The sequence below is a fragment of the Zalophus californianus genome, chromosome 3 (genome assembly GCF_009762305.2).
Source record: "Zalophus californianus isolate mZalCal1 chromosome 3, mZalCal1.pri.v2, whole genome shotgun sequence".
Classification (NCBI taxonomy): Eukaryota; Metazoa; Chordata; class Mammalia; order Carnivora; family Otariidae; genus Zalophus; species Zalophus californianus.
The window spans coordinates 154,578,940-154,592,928 of NC_045597.1; the positions used below are offsets into that span (position 1 = coordinate 154,578,940).

General features: G+C 35.5%; 1 pseudogene; it reads left to right on the forward strand.

Annotated features, from left to right (window-relative positions):
- The window catches only part of LOC113920329, an 87,265-nt pseudogene extending 76,818 nt beyond the window's left edge, over positions 1 to 10,447 (forward strand).
- Positions 10,448 to 13,989: the final 3,542 nt, after the last annotated feature.

Sequence of the window (13,989 nt, forward strand, 5' to 3'; positions counted from 1 at the left end):
AAACAGTAGATTTCTCATCATCAAATTCACAGGTTGAGTAAAAAAGAAAAAAAATCTAGCTTCATTTTATGTACAATGCATTCCTAAGCATAATGATATAAAGAGGTTGAAAATAAAGAAACAAAAATATGCCATGATACTGACAAAATATATGAGTAGTAACTGAAAAATCAGGGAAAAAATGTCTCTAATAAAACAAAGATACTGGGATGAGCAGGAATGATTGATGGAAAGGTGGTAAATATAAAATCCTAGCTCCCCAATCATATATCTTCAAAATACATTAATGCAAAATTTAACACACTTTTCAGGAGAAATCTTTTTTTTAAAAGATTTTATTTATTTATTTGAGAGAGAGAATGAGATGGAGAGAGAGAGCATGAGAGGGGGGTTGGTCAGAGGGAGAAGCAACTCCCTGCTAACAGCAGGGAGCCCGATGTGGGACTCGATCGCAGGACTCCAGAATCATGACCTGAGCCGAAGCCAGTCGCTTAACCAACTGAGCCACCCGGGCACCCCAGGAGAAATCTTAATAAACTCTCTCAGAAGCAAGTTGAACCAAACATAAAAAAAAAAAACCTAGTATTAGATTGATGTTAAATTTTATTCATTTAAAAAAATATCCTCACTATTCTCAGAATTTACCAAATAATTCAGGATGGTTAAATAATCTATAAATCCTTAATCAAAAACCATCTTACCTTTCCTTCTAAACAAAACAGCACGGAGGCTTTTTTAAATATGAAGGTTGTCAAAGTATACATCTAAAGCAAAGATAGAGTACATAACTAAAACAAAAGAAGAAAATATTCACATTTTTCCCCTAAGGAAAAATAGGGCAAAGAGTTTTGACAGGTTAAAGATGATTTTAAATTTTAAAATCATTTAATGTTTCACTCTGAAAACACAATTTATTATGAATTCATCAACTTCATAAACATGTTCCTTTCTGAGGCGAATCTGCCCTAGAAGGAGACCCTGAGACTGAATTTCGATGCAAGTAGTTTCTTTGAGAGCTGACTATGGGAACTGCTGTGGGAGGGGTAAGGGAGACAGGAATTGTAAGGAAGTATTAGAGCTCTGGGCTACTGGAATCCCATCCCAGTGGGAACTTTTGGGACATAGTGGAAATCCTACTTCAGACATGTCTTCTGAAAGTCATGAAATTCCCTTCATTTTTGGTCAAATGCTGTTACTAGGCTGGTAAATTCTAGCACTTAGGACCTGCCAGGTGTAAAGATAAGGCATCTTTTGGCCAGACAAAACATTAGGCAAAGAGTTTTAAGTACTCATAGTAAGAAGCGGTGGTATATAAAAGACTTGAGAGTGTTGGCATAATAAGCCAGAGCACTGAGAGCATCTTCAACAGTAGTTTCTTTTCCTAAAACTTGGATTCTTTATATATGAATATTATTGCATGACACAAAGCATCCACAACTTCTTCAAAGAGTCAATAAATTGATTTCAGAATAGAGTTAAACAAACTGGGATAGCCTAATTTATTGTGAATTGACTAGCTGGTTACTACTGTCATGTATGTGTCTTTTCATTATTATTCATTATTATGTAAGACAATAAATGTTAAAAATACAGAAATTTTTTTCTAGTAATTATTTACACGTGTGATTTTCTGCATAAATGGGCAAATAAGGTAATAAAAATACATTTTGCATTTGTTGCTTTAGATGTATTATCTGGCACGGACAGTTTGTTTCTGGATATTCCAAGGTTTTGGTGGTCATTATCACCACCTCAATTACTTTTCTCTCCATGTAATTTTGAAAAGGTTTTTTCTTTCTTCATTAAAAAAAAAAAAATCCTTTAACTACTAATGTCGAGGAATAAAGGATAAAATATATACTTTAGATGTTATCTACTATATATCCTATCTCATGACAGATACTGGGCACTCATAAATATTTATTTGAACAAAATAAACAAGTTTCAGTGAACACTTTTATTTCAGTTTGATGTTATGCTCTAAAAAGATTATACTTGTTCAAGAAATTAAAATCTTATATAATCAAATTCTAGGTTTAAATAGCTATTTATTGATTATGAGTATGTATTGCTTTTACTTATTTGTTTGACTATGTATTGCTTTTAAATGTGTACTCATAAAAATATTTTAGGATAAGCAAAATAAAAGCCTGAACAAAGCAACTCCAGTATATATTGCTTACATAACAATTTTAAACTCATGCACCATCTTAAATCATGTCATAACCATACATTTTTAGTTTGCTTCTTAAATTTCATGAAACATCCCTGTGAATTCATTATAATTATAAACTTTTATTTTGATGATTTCATTCTGGATTAATGTTTCAACCTACCGGCAGGGGAAAAAAAATCTAAGTTTGTCTTCTGACTCTTGTAAATATTTCTGTTAAATGTAGTGAGGAAAAAATAATTTAAATTTTAAATTCATTTTAATTTCATTACTAAATACCCTTTAGGGAAAACATTTTTTCTCTGTCAAGATAATTAATAATTTTAAAGGATGTTTTCAATATGCATTTGCCTGTAAGAAAATATATAATACAAAGGCTTGGGAAAACAAAAATTATATATTTTTAGATACGATATGCTCCATGTATCTACCAGGAATGTGACTATATTAATATCCAAAATTAAACATAAAAGATACATACTCTTTTCACAAAGTCAGTCTCTGAGATAATAGCCTATTAATATCAAAAATAAATGAAATATTTTGCTTCTGTTTGCTTAACCAGTTTCTAATTTGTTTTTCAGAACTGTAGTAAGATACTTCCTGACACAAATGTTTTGCTTTGTGAGTCCTTTCTCTCATATCTTCTCTCATATCAACCATTTTATATAGTGACTGTTTTCTGTGATGAATTACTTTTTACCTCTGTTGGAAAACATTAAGTTTTTATGGAAAAATGGGAACAAACCAGTGCTAAATAAAATGCATACTGAGTAAACTCAAGTGCTGAACATGTTATTATTATGATTTCTTTTTACAACCAATAGCACAAGGTGGGTGGCAATTTTATTTTATGTTTGGTTTTATTTTGTTTTTTGACTTAATTGTAAAAGTTTTATTCTTAGTTGACTAAAAAATTCATAAATGTCACAAGGTGTTTGACTGTGTGATGGATGATGAAGGAGTGGGAAGAATGTGGCCAAGAGAGGCCTTGATCTCAAACCAGCCTACCGGACTAATCCATCTGATAAAACAGAATAATCTAATCCTGAAACATGATTTAGTGTTAGGTAGAAAGTAACCTTTTAATGAAAATCTAAGGCTACTATCAGAATAAAACCGAGTTATCGTGTGTAAAAGTTTATAGATTATATTTGAATAACTGTGTTGAGAATCAGTGTGGAATAATGAAGGGGGGAAAAAACACTGTCATGTTAGATCTAACTGGATTTGAACCTTGATTTTGCCATTGAAGAGGTGATTGAATTTACCTGAAATATTTAAATACTCTGCAGTTTCTCTTCCAATGTAAAATGTGTATACTAAACAATCTTTAGGTATGTTTCAATAATTAAGATGAAAATGTAAAGTTCAAATAAGTGAGCTGGTCCATAGAAAGTGCTCCTTGACATTATTATCTTCATAATGTATATTTTAATAATAGCATAATTAGAATATTCCCCCTTTATCTGTGAGGATACATTACAAGACCCCCAGTGGATCCTGAAAACACAGAGAGTACTGAACCCTATCTATACTATGTTTTCCCTATGCATACATACGTATGATAAAGTTTCATTTATAAATCAGACACAGCAAGAGATTAACAATTATAATAAAATAGGATAATTAAAACAATGTAATAAGTTATATGAATGGGTTCTCTCAGAATATCTTATTGCACTGTATTCACCCTTCTTGTGATGACATAAGATAAAACACCTATATGATCAGTTGAAAGGAAATGAATATTGGATGTGTTGAAGCTATTATTGAACTGATGGTCTTCAGAAGGAGGATCATCTACTTCTAGAGTGCAGTTGGCTGCAGGTAAAAGAAACCTCAGAAACTGAAATCATGGATAAGAGGGGGACCACTGTTATCTTGTTAAGCAGGGAACTCTCCTTCAATATGTAGGTACTGATGTGGATTACTGATAACCCTCAAGCTTAGCCATAGAGCCCATGACTAAAAGGTTGTAGTAAAAATAACATGAGCTTTCCTGATGTACTTATGAAATTAAAGTTCTCTGAAGCCAAACTTTATAGTCCACTTTTTTTTCATGCCTATCAAAAGCCAATTGCAGAATGCCTGCAAGTTCGGTGGCCAACTACATACTTAAATGAAACACCCTCGGGCACCTGGTGGTTCAGTTGGCTAAGCATCTGCCTTCAGCTCAGGTCATGATCCCAGGGTCCTGGGATTAGTCCTGCATTGGGCTCCCTGCTCCGCGGGGAGCCTGCTTATCCCTCTGCCTGTCTCTCTCTCTCTGTCAAATAAAATCTTTAAAAAAATAAATGCGATACCCTTTGTACTTAAATGTTATGCTTTAATAAGAACTGATAAGCATTCTAACCAGTTATATAAACACTGGGCACTGTTATACTGATTTGGTTAAAGTGGCTCAGAAATGATTGCCACCAAATGAAGTTTTTGTTTCTTTGTTTTTGGAATTCTATTTGGGAAGGTAGATTGCTATAATGACATAAAGAAGCAGCAGAAATCGTTTTATACTTTGTTACAGCTTCATTAAATTCTATAACCTAGGGCATGGCTTTAGTAGGAATACTGAAGCAGATCCTGAAGTTGGAACCTGTTCTTAGAGGCTCTCAGCTAACTCTACTTCTCACAGCTGAAAGTCAAATGAGGGAGATCTGAACAGTGTACCTCCGTTGCTGACACAAGATTATCCCAAGCACTGAATTATGACAGAGTGGTGGATAATTGGTGGATAACACACTTCAAATGATTAGTAATCTTTGTACCTTAAGATAGGAGTAAACAAAACCACATCTTTGAGCATAATTACATTGATTAACACACACTAATTAAGTCTTATAATGATATTTGAATAGCCCCCAAAATTTAAATTTATGTCCCCTGCAGCGCTTTAATTAATATTAACTCCCTTTTCTGAAAGTGTTTTACCATGTCCCTCACTGACACCAATATCAAAGTTTATCAAGCACTTGATAAAAATTTACAGAATAAGTTGATAACAAAAGAATATGGCCAAAACCCTTGTTTAAGTTCAAAATAGGCTGTGCTATGTGAAAGATAGGTACTATTTATGAAAACATTGCCTCAATAATATTTATGTTCCCTAGGACAAGGAGATTATCTATTACTTTAGAGAAAAATTAGTGAATGATTGTTGAAATAATAAACTGACTTATTAATTTTTTTGTAGGTCCGTATCCAAAGTCACTAATTTATAGACTATTCCAGAAGTAAAGGACGCATGTATACAAAACCAGTTTTCACACAGAACACAGCTTCACTGGAATAAACAGCCAGTACATGGTTCAACATTTTATTAAAATATGTGACACATCATATTCTAATTTATCTGCCCACCTCATTGGTTGTTGCATTTCCTCTTATGATGAGGTTTATTGTAAGCATCTATTAGTGCTCTACATATGGTAATTAATATGTGTCGAATAAAGAAATACTGATGGGTGGAGTAAAACACACAAATGGAAAGGGAAGGCTAACTCCTTCTCTTTGGGCAAAGAACTCACAGGGATTATGGGGACATTTGTTCATCTGAAAGACCAACTCAACAGATGGTTATCTGTTATCTGGTTATCATGGTTATCTCCACTCTCTGTTTGTTGGATATTCAGAATTATGGATTTGGAGAAAATATTAGAGCAAAACTCAAAATGAAAGGTTATAGATTAAATAATTTTCAAGAATAATCTTGAAGACTTTTTCCAATCAGGGCATTAAAGTTCTATGAGTACTTCATGAATACTAATTCTAATTTCTGTTCTCTACAACGAGTCTGCTCAAGAAAAGTATAACCTCTGCTAGTTTTTTTCCTAGAAAAGAACTGGCAACAATTAAGAGAAAGGTAAATTCCCAGTACTTGATCTCTGGTAGTGGCAAAAACCCAGGCAGTAGGTTTGTGCCTCAAGTATATTCTCTACCAGAAACTCTATTGTACAGAAATATTTTCCTCCATCTAAAAGGTCCCTTAAAGTAATTGCTACTGCAGAAGCAACCATTCTGATTTGCATTGACTTTCAGTATTTCCTGTAGGCATGCAAGACTCTAAATGCAGTGTTCTCATCTAAAAATATGAATTTATAGACACTAGTTTATTGATCATTTCTGCTATTGGGTAGATATTACTGACTTATATCGGACATCCTTTCATAATGCTCTCCCATTAAGGAAATCTGGACTAAGACTGAAAATACACCGTAGGACTGCCTTGATACACAATTTCCACTTAAAGATGCTGAAATTGCAGTGTACGAGATGTTAAGTGTGGTGGATAAAATTACACATAGAATGAATATTACAAATTAAAATTGAGTTCCATAAGAATTCAAAATCAAACAGCAATAAAATATGTATAGCTACTTAAATGAAATGTTTAAGTTCATACATTAAAAAAGAGCCTATACAATGGGGAAAAGACAGTCTCTTCAACAAACGGTGCTGGGAAAACTGGACAGCTACGTGCAAAAGAATGAAACCGGACCACTTTCTTACACCATACACAAAAATAAACTCAAAATGAATTAAAGATTTAAATGTGAAACCTGAAACCATAAAACTCCTAGTAGAAAACATAGGCAATAATTTCTTTGACATCAGCCATAAAAAAATTTTTTAGATGTATCTTAGGCAAGAGAAACAAAAGCAAAATTAAAGTATTGGGACTACACCAAAATAAAAAGTTTTTGCACAGTGAAGAAAACCATCAACAAAATGAAAATGGGAGAAGATATTTGCAAATGATATATCCAATAAGAAGTTAATAACTAAAATATATAAAGAACTTATGCAAGTTTGCAATACCAAAAATCAAATAATCTGATTAAAAATGGGCAGAGGACCCAAATAGACATTTTTCCCAAGAAGACATACAGATGGACAACAGGCACATGAAAAGATGCTCAATATCCTAATCATCAGGGAAATGAAAATCAAAACCACAATGAGTTATCACTTTACACCAATCAGAATGGCTAAAATCAAAAGCTAAAGAAATAACAAGTGTTGGTGAGAATGTGGAGAAAAAGGAATCTTAATGTGTTGTTGGTGGGAATGCTAATTGATGCAGCCATGTAGAAAACAGTATAGAGATTCCTCAGAAAATTAAAAATAGAATTGCCGTATAAACCAGTAATTCCACTACTGGCTGTTTATCACACACACACACACACACACACACACACACACACACACACACACACACTAATTCAAAAAGATATATACAGCCTTATGTTTATTGCAGCATTATTTACAATGGTCAAGATATGAAAACAACCTAAGCGTCCATGGCTGGATGAATGGATAAATAATATTACCTATATCTATGTATGTCTATCTCTATCTCTACGCCCCCCCATACACAAAGGAATACTACTCAGGCATAAAAAAGAAGGAAATCTTGCCATTTGCGACAACATGGATAGACTTTGAGAGTATCATGCTAATTGAAAGAAGTAAGACAGAGAAAGACAAATACCAGTGATTTCACTTACATGTGGAATCCAGAAACAAGACAAATAAAACCAAACAAAACTAGTAGATATAGAGAAGTGGTTATGAAAGGGGAAGGATTTTGGGGGCTGAGTGAAAAGGGTAAAAGGGGTCGATTATATGGTGACAAATGGTAATAACTTAATGTGATAACATTTCATTACATAATGCATGCAAATATCAAATTATTGTGTGGCACACTTGAAACTAATATGTTATGTACTAATTTTGCCTAAAAAAAAGAGCTTAAAAATTCTTTGTTTCCTATTGCTGCTGTTAGAAATTACCATGCAACACAAATGTGTTCTCCCACACTTCTGGAGTTCAGAAATCTTAAAGCAATTTCACTGGGCTAATGCCAAAGCTATACTTGGATGTGAAGATATTATATAATATAGGTCTAAGAGTATATTCAATAATTCTCTGAGACCTTGATTCTGGCTCTTACTATTATACTTCAAACTGTACTATTATTACCAATAAGTATCAATAATCCAATGTCTGTTGCTTTGTCTAAAGAATCTTTCTGAGACAGTCCTCATTTGAAAAATTTTATCTTTTTTTTTCAGTCGCTTATTGTTAAATGTTAATGCTCATCCTTTTTCAATTGAACATTTAACAGAAATCTGAAATATTTACAAATTCTGTCCTTTGAGGAGCATGTAGATTGGTGTGTTTTACAGATGATGTTCTAATTATTGTATGTTTATGAGAATTCCTGTGGTGTTAAAAACAAATCAATATATAAAAGGGCATGTACGGACTAATCATGTTAATATTACAAGAGACAATGATTAAGATCAAATTAGAGTTGTCTACCATAAGACAAGACAAAATGTACATTTTCCTTTTTACTTATTTTACATGATATTCAGAACAGTAGTTAGAGTTTCAACCAAAATCATTAATATTGAAGCTGCAGGATCGTTACTTAAGCTGCACTGTTTTATTTATGAAATAGATCATTGTTTCAAAAATCCTATTTCAGAAGACTAGTCCAACCCTATTTACAGTGACTACTACTATGACTAAATAATTGTAATTTATATTATAATTAAAATGTTCAGATTGGTTTCATTCTCTGCTAGATTATAATGAAGCTTTATGGGTAGCTATAATTAACCTCCACTGATATTAATCATGCATATTTAGGGATCTTGAAATTGCTGATCATGCAGTTCTCTTAAAGATGTATGGGGCAGTGTGGATTAAAGAGTACACACAGCAGGGCTTGCAGTCATAGTCTATGTGGTGAGCAAAGATAGATAGTTGCTAGAAGTGACATGCAGACGTCATTCAGCTCATGTTCTTATAAATTATTTCATTTTCTGCCTGTTAGGTATATGAAAGCCATATATGATGTCACACATTTTCTCCAAAGTAGCTCAGGCTCTTGGCAGCTCGAGCTACCAGGCTAATCTGTAAAAGGTGAATGACACGGTTCAATTTTCTATCAGTGACTTTCATCCTCTCCAAGATTAGCCAAAGAGATCCAGCAAGATTCTGTTCCAGAAGAGAACTTAATAGGAGCTGAATCTTTATGCAGTGTCTTTATGTTTGAAATGTCAGGGCAAATGCACATCCATCTCTCCTTTCTCTTCCATTACTCCCTTTGTTACAATCCACTCCTAAAGTGATTTCTTTCTTTGGTTCTAATAAGGCCCCGATTTTGTGTTTACTAACATCAAGAACAGAAGCACAATAGGAGTGTGGGTGCATAGTTCAGCAGTAGAACTACTGCTTAAAATAAAACAGCATTATGCAGAGAAAGGGGAACCCTCTTACACTCCTGGTGGGAATGCAAACTAGTACAGCCACTCTGAAAAACAGTATGGAGGTTCCTCAAAAAGTTATAAGTAGAACTACCCTACAACCCAGCAATTGCACTACCAGATATTTACCCAAAGGATACAGACATAGTGATCCTAAGGGTCACCTGCACCCAATGTTTATAGCAGCAATGTCCATAATAGCCTAACTATGGAAAGAGCCCAGATGTCCACTGACAGATGAATGGATAAAGAAGATGTGGTATATATATGTGTACACACACACACACACACACACACACACACACACACACACACACACACAATGGAATATTACTCAGCCATCAAAAATAATGAAATCTGAGTCCTTGGGCTGTTGGGCAGAGCAAGTGCCAGGCCTCCCTCCTGCCAATGGGGCCTTCCCTCTCCTCGAGTTGTCATCCTCTCAGCCCTTCGGGGATATAGCACCCAGAAACCAGGTTTGATGATGTCATGAGAAGACTCTTGTCTTTGGAAATGGCCAACCAGAAAGAAAAGCTAAAAAGCAAGCAAGAGCAGTTGACAAACAAGATTGTGGCAAACCCTGAGGACACTAGCTCCCTGGAGGCTCGAATTGTTGCCTTGACTGTCAAGATTAGCAATTATGAAGAACACATGCAGAAACATCGAAAGGACAAAGCCCACAAGCACTATTTGCTGATGAGCATCGACCAGAGGAAAAAGATGCTCAAAAACCTCCATAAGGCCAACTACAGCGTCTTCGAGAAGACATGCAAGGAGCTGGGGATCGAGTACACCTTTCCCCCTCTGTACCACTGGAAAGGCCACCAACGCTGGGCAACCAAGAAGGCCCTGTGCATTCGGGTTTTCCAGGAGGTACAAAAGCTTAAGAAGCAAAAAAAGGGCCTTAAAAGCTAGAGTAGCAGCAGGCCGAAAACAAGGCCAGAAGAACCCAGACAGCCCTTCTCAATCTGGAACAGAGGCAATCAAAGGAAACCAATAAACTTTATTAGACTTAAAAATAAAGAATAAAATCTTGACATTCTCAACGACATGGATGGAACTAGAGGGGATTATGCTAAGCGAAATAAGTCAATCAGAGAAAGACAATTATCATATGATCTCACTGATATGTGGAATTTAAGAAACAAAACAGAGGATCATAGGGGAAGGGAAGGAAAAATAAAATAAGGTCAGATCAGAGAGGGAGACAAACCATAAGAGACTTTTAACTCTAGGAAACAAACAGAAGGGGAGGTGAGTGGGGGGAGGGGGTAACTGGGTCATGGGCATTAAAGAGGGCACTTGATGTAACGAGCACTGGGTGTTTTATGCAACTGATGAATCCCTAAACTCTACCACTGAAACTAATAATACACTATATGTTAATTAATTCAATTTAAATAAAATAATATTTTTAAAAAAGAACAAGAAAAAATATAACCGCATTATGTTTTAGAATTGGCCTAAGAACCTGGATTACACACTTTTTTTAGTTATGGAAAGGTGGAATTTATTTTTTGGATGTTTAGTTAGCCCACATACCCGGCCTGGTTCTGGGGGCAGACCCTTTGGGAAGCCGTCTTGGACCCTCAAGAACCTGTCCTTTGGGTTTCTATGCCCCCTGTGCTTCCCTGGCTGTCTCCAGCCGGACGGTTTCTGGAGGGCAGGGTTCAGATCCTATTTATGTCTGTGTTCCCCCGAAGCCCTGTCACCTACACTCAGTAGGAACTCCGTCAACGTTCAGAGGACTGAGCCTGCTGGGGTCCCTTCTACCTGAGGGGAAGACACAGTTGGATCTATGGATGAGAGGTGCCCCTGGGCTGAAGAAACCAAAGAGCAGCTGGGGTCAGAACACCGCCCAGGGCTGCTGGGCATCTCGGCAGAGTGGCTGAAGCCTCTCTGTGCCCTTCTTCCTCTCACCCCACCCCGGGCTTCCTGGACAACTAGTCCAGTCCCAGAGATCTGAGTCTCCCAGAGCCAGCACCAAAAAAAAAAAAAAAAAAAAAAAAAAAAAAAAGTTTTGATGTAGTGTTCAACGGTTCAGCAGTTGCTTATAACACCCAGTGCTCATCACAATTTCTTTGACCAAGAACACTTGTCTTGTGCTTGTATTCCTTCTCTACCCTCCCCCTTCACGGTTTCTAATTCCTATGGAAACACCTATTTCAGTCAATTGATTTAGTTACCATAAATGGGGTATAAACCACCACCTTCTTATTTATCTCCCTAACTGCTTCTTCCAGTAAGTGAGATGGTATCCTTCCAAATTTCAGGACCTGAATTTTTTCTCTCCTCAGGCTATTTTCAATAGCTTAAAATCATTAATATTGAAGCTGCATGATCCTTACCTAAGCTGCACTGTTTTATTTATGAAATAGATCATTGCTTCAAAAATCCTATTGCAGAAGACTAGCCCAAACCTATTTACAGTGACTACTACTCTGACTAGACAATTGATGCTCACAGTTAGGTCTGAAACTATGCAGGACCTTAGGTATTACCCTGCTAACAGGATAGCCTGCTGCAGTTTTACACCCCCCCCCAACACACACACACTCAAGCAGGCATACCCCGCTTTTCAAAAGTTTATATTAGGCCACTTTGCTTTTATGAAAGACCTGCATTTGTACGTGTTTTTGCTAACTAAAAGAAATGCGAAAAGGACTTCTACTTTTATAGGAAAAGGTGAAAAGCAAAAACAGCGCTCCGCATGTGTTTTGCAGCAAACTCACCCTTAGCGGCCAGAGTGGCCCCCCAAGCTCTTTCCCCAGGAAAGATGCATCTCAGCATCTCAGCATCTCAAGCCACTGTAACTTTGAACTGTATCTGTGAACATCTATTTTATCTCAATTTATTTTGTGCATCCTTAGCAAGACGTGTCCTAAGTTTTCAGAAAAGCTTAAGAGAGGTTGTTTTTTGGGTCTGAATTGTTCAAAAAATTTTAATATAAATTAATGATAATTGTTTCTTCACTTAAGCTGTTTCAGCCTACAGAAATTTTCATAGGAAAGCTCTTCTTTCAGATAGTGGGAGAATCCTGTATAGACGTATATTTGTATACAGACACATATATATGCATATACACATTTTATATATGATTATATATACACATATAATAACATATGATACAATAATACACATAGGTATGCATATACATTCATAGATGATATTTATTTATATATGTGCGTATATACAGAGTATGTGTGTATCTCTCTATAATAATCTATATCTGTATCATCTATATCCATATGTATCTGCCATCTATTAACAGGAACACTATATTTCTGGATCAGAAAACAGACTTTTTTATTTATTCACAGAGCAATCTGAGCAGTACTGATTCTGTGTGCCCCAATCCTCCACACGGAAATGCAATGACAACAAAATGTCACTGCGTGCGGTGGTTGCACCAGAGGAGATTCAGTTATGAAACCTGGAGCATGTGCAGGGCAGCTCGCACACTGTACTTAGAATCTAAGTAAATGGATCTGGGGAGAGCCTACTTTACATTCCCTTGGAGCAATACACAATGTCTAACTTCAAAGTCATGTTTACCATTCAATCCTCCTTAAACCCAAGTACCAGTGTTCTTTGCTCTCAAAGCTCTGACCATATAGAAACATAAAAAATATTCATGGACTGTGGTTTCCAAACACCAACGTGGAGTGTTTCCGTAGATATTTAATAATTATGGGATCTAAACTCCAAGAGATTACTTCCTTATTCCAACCTATTGCCCTTAATTTAACAGCATTCTCTTCCCTCCAATCATTCTGGCTACCTAGCATAATCTTTTCAATAATCTTAAATAATTATAACCCAGTGGTTTTTATTACTGTGGAATAACATTTTTGCATTACACAGCCTGCACAAGTTCTGATATGGAGATCCTTAAATGTTGGTCTATGTGTTGAAACCATCTTCTCTCATGAAGGGAGACCACTGACATTTTTGAGCAGCAGTGTGTCCATAGTATTAATTTATGATGATTATTTCAGTAGCAATTGGTTTGAAATATAAATGTAGAGAAACAGGAGACTGGGAAAATACATTAGAAAATATTGTAGTAGTCCAGGTGTAAGATGATATATTCATGAACTAGAGCAGCAATAAAAGTAATAAAGGAGGCATTTAAAGCAGGAAACATTCAAAAGGGAAGAGCTGATACCTGAATTTGGAAGTATGGGTAAAAAGAAAAGTCAAAACACCAAAACTTAAGTGGTGGGAAAAATGAAAATATCTTTACTAATAATTAAAGTCAAAGGAGAATGTTAGATTTGGTGGGAATAGAGGGCTTTTAGAAATGTTATGTTTGAAATGTTAGAACAGCCAAGTAGAAAGGCACAATACTCTGGAGTGTCACTAACCAGAACATGGGGCTGTATTGATTGTGGGTATGGCAAATGCAATTATATTTATGTTCTTTCCGTTAGAATAGCTAGTTTATCCCTGGTCGTAGTCACTTAATGAAGCTATTTTTTTTTTTTTCTGGTGGAAACTTAGTCTCATAGACAAGTATGACATACTTTTCTTATGAAGTCT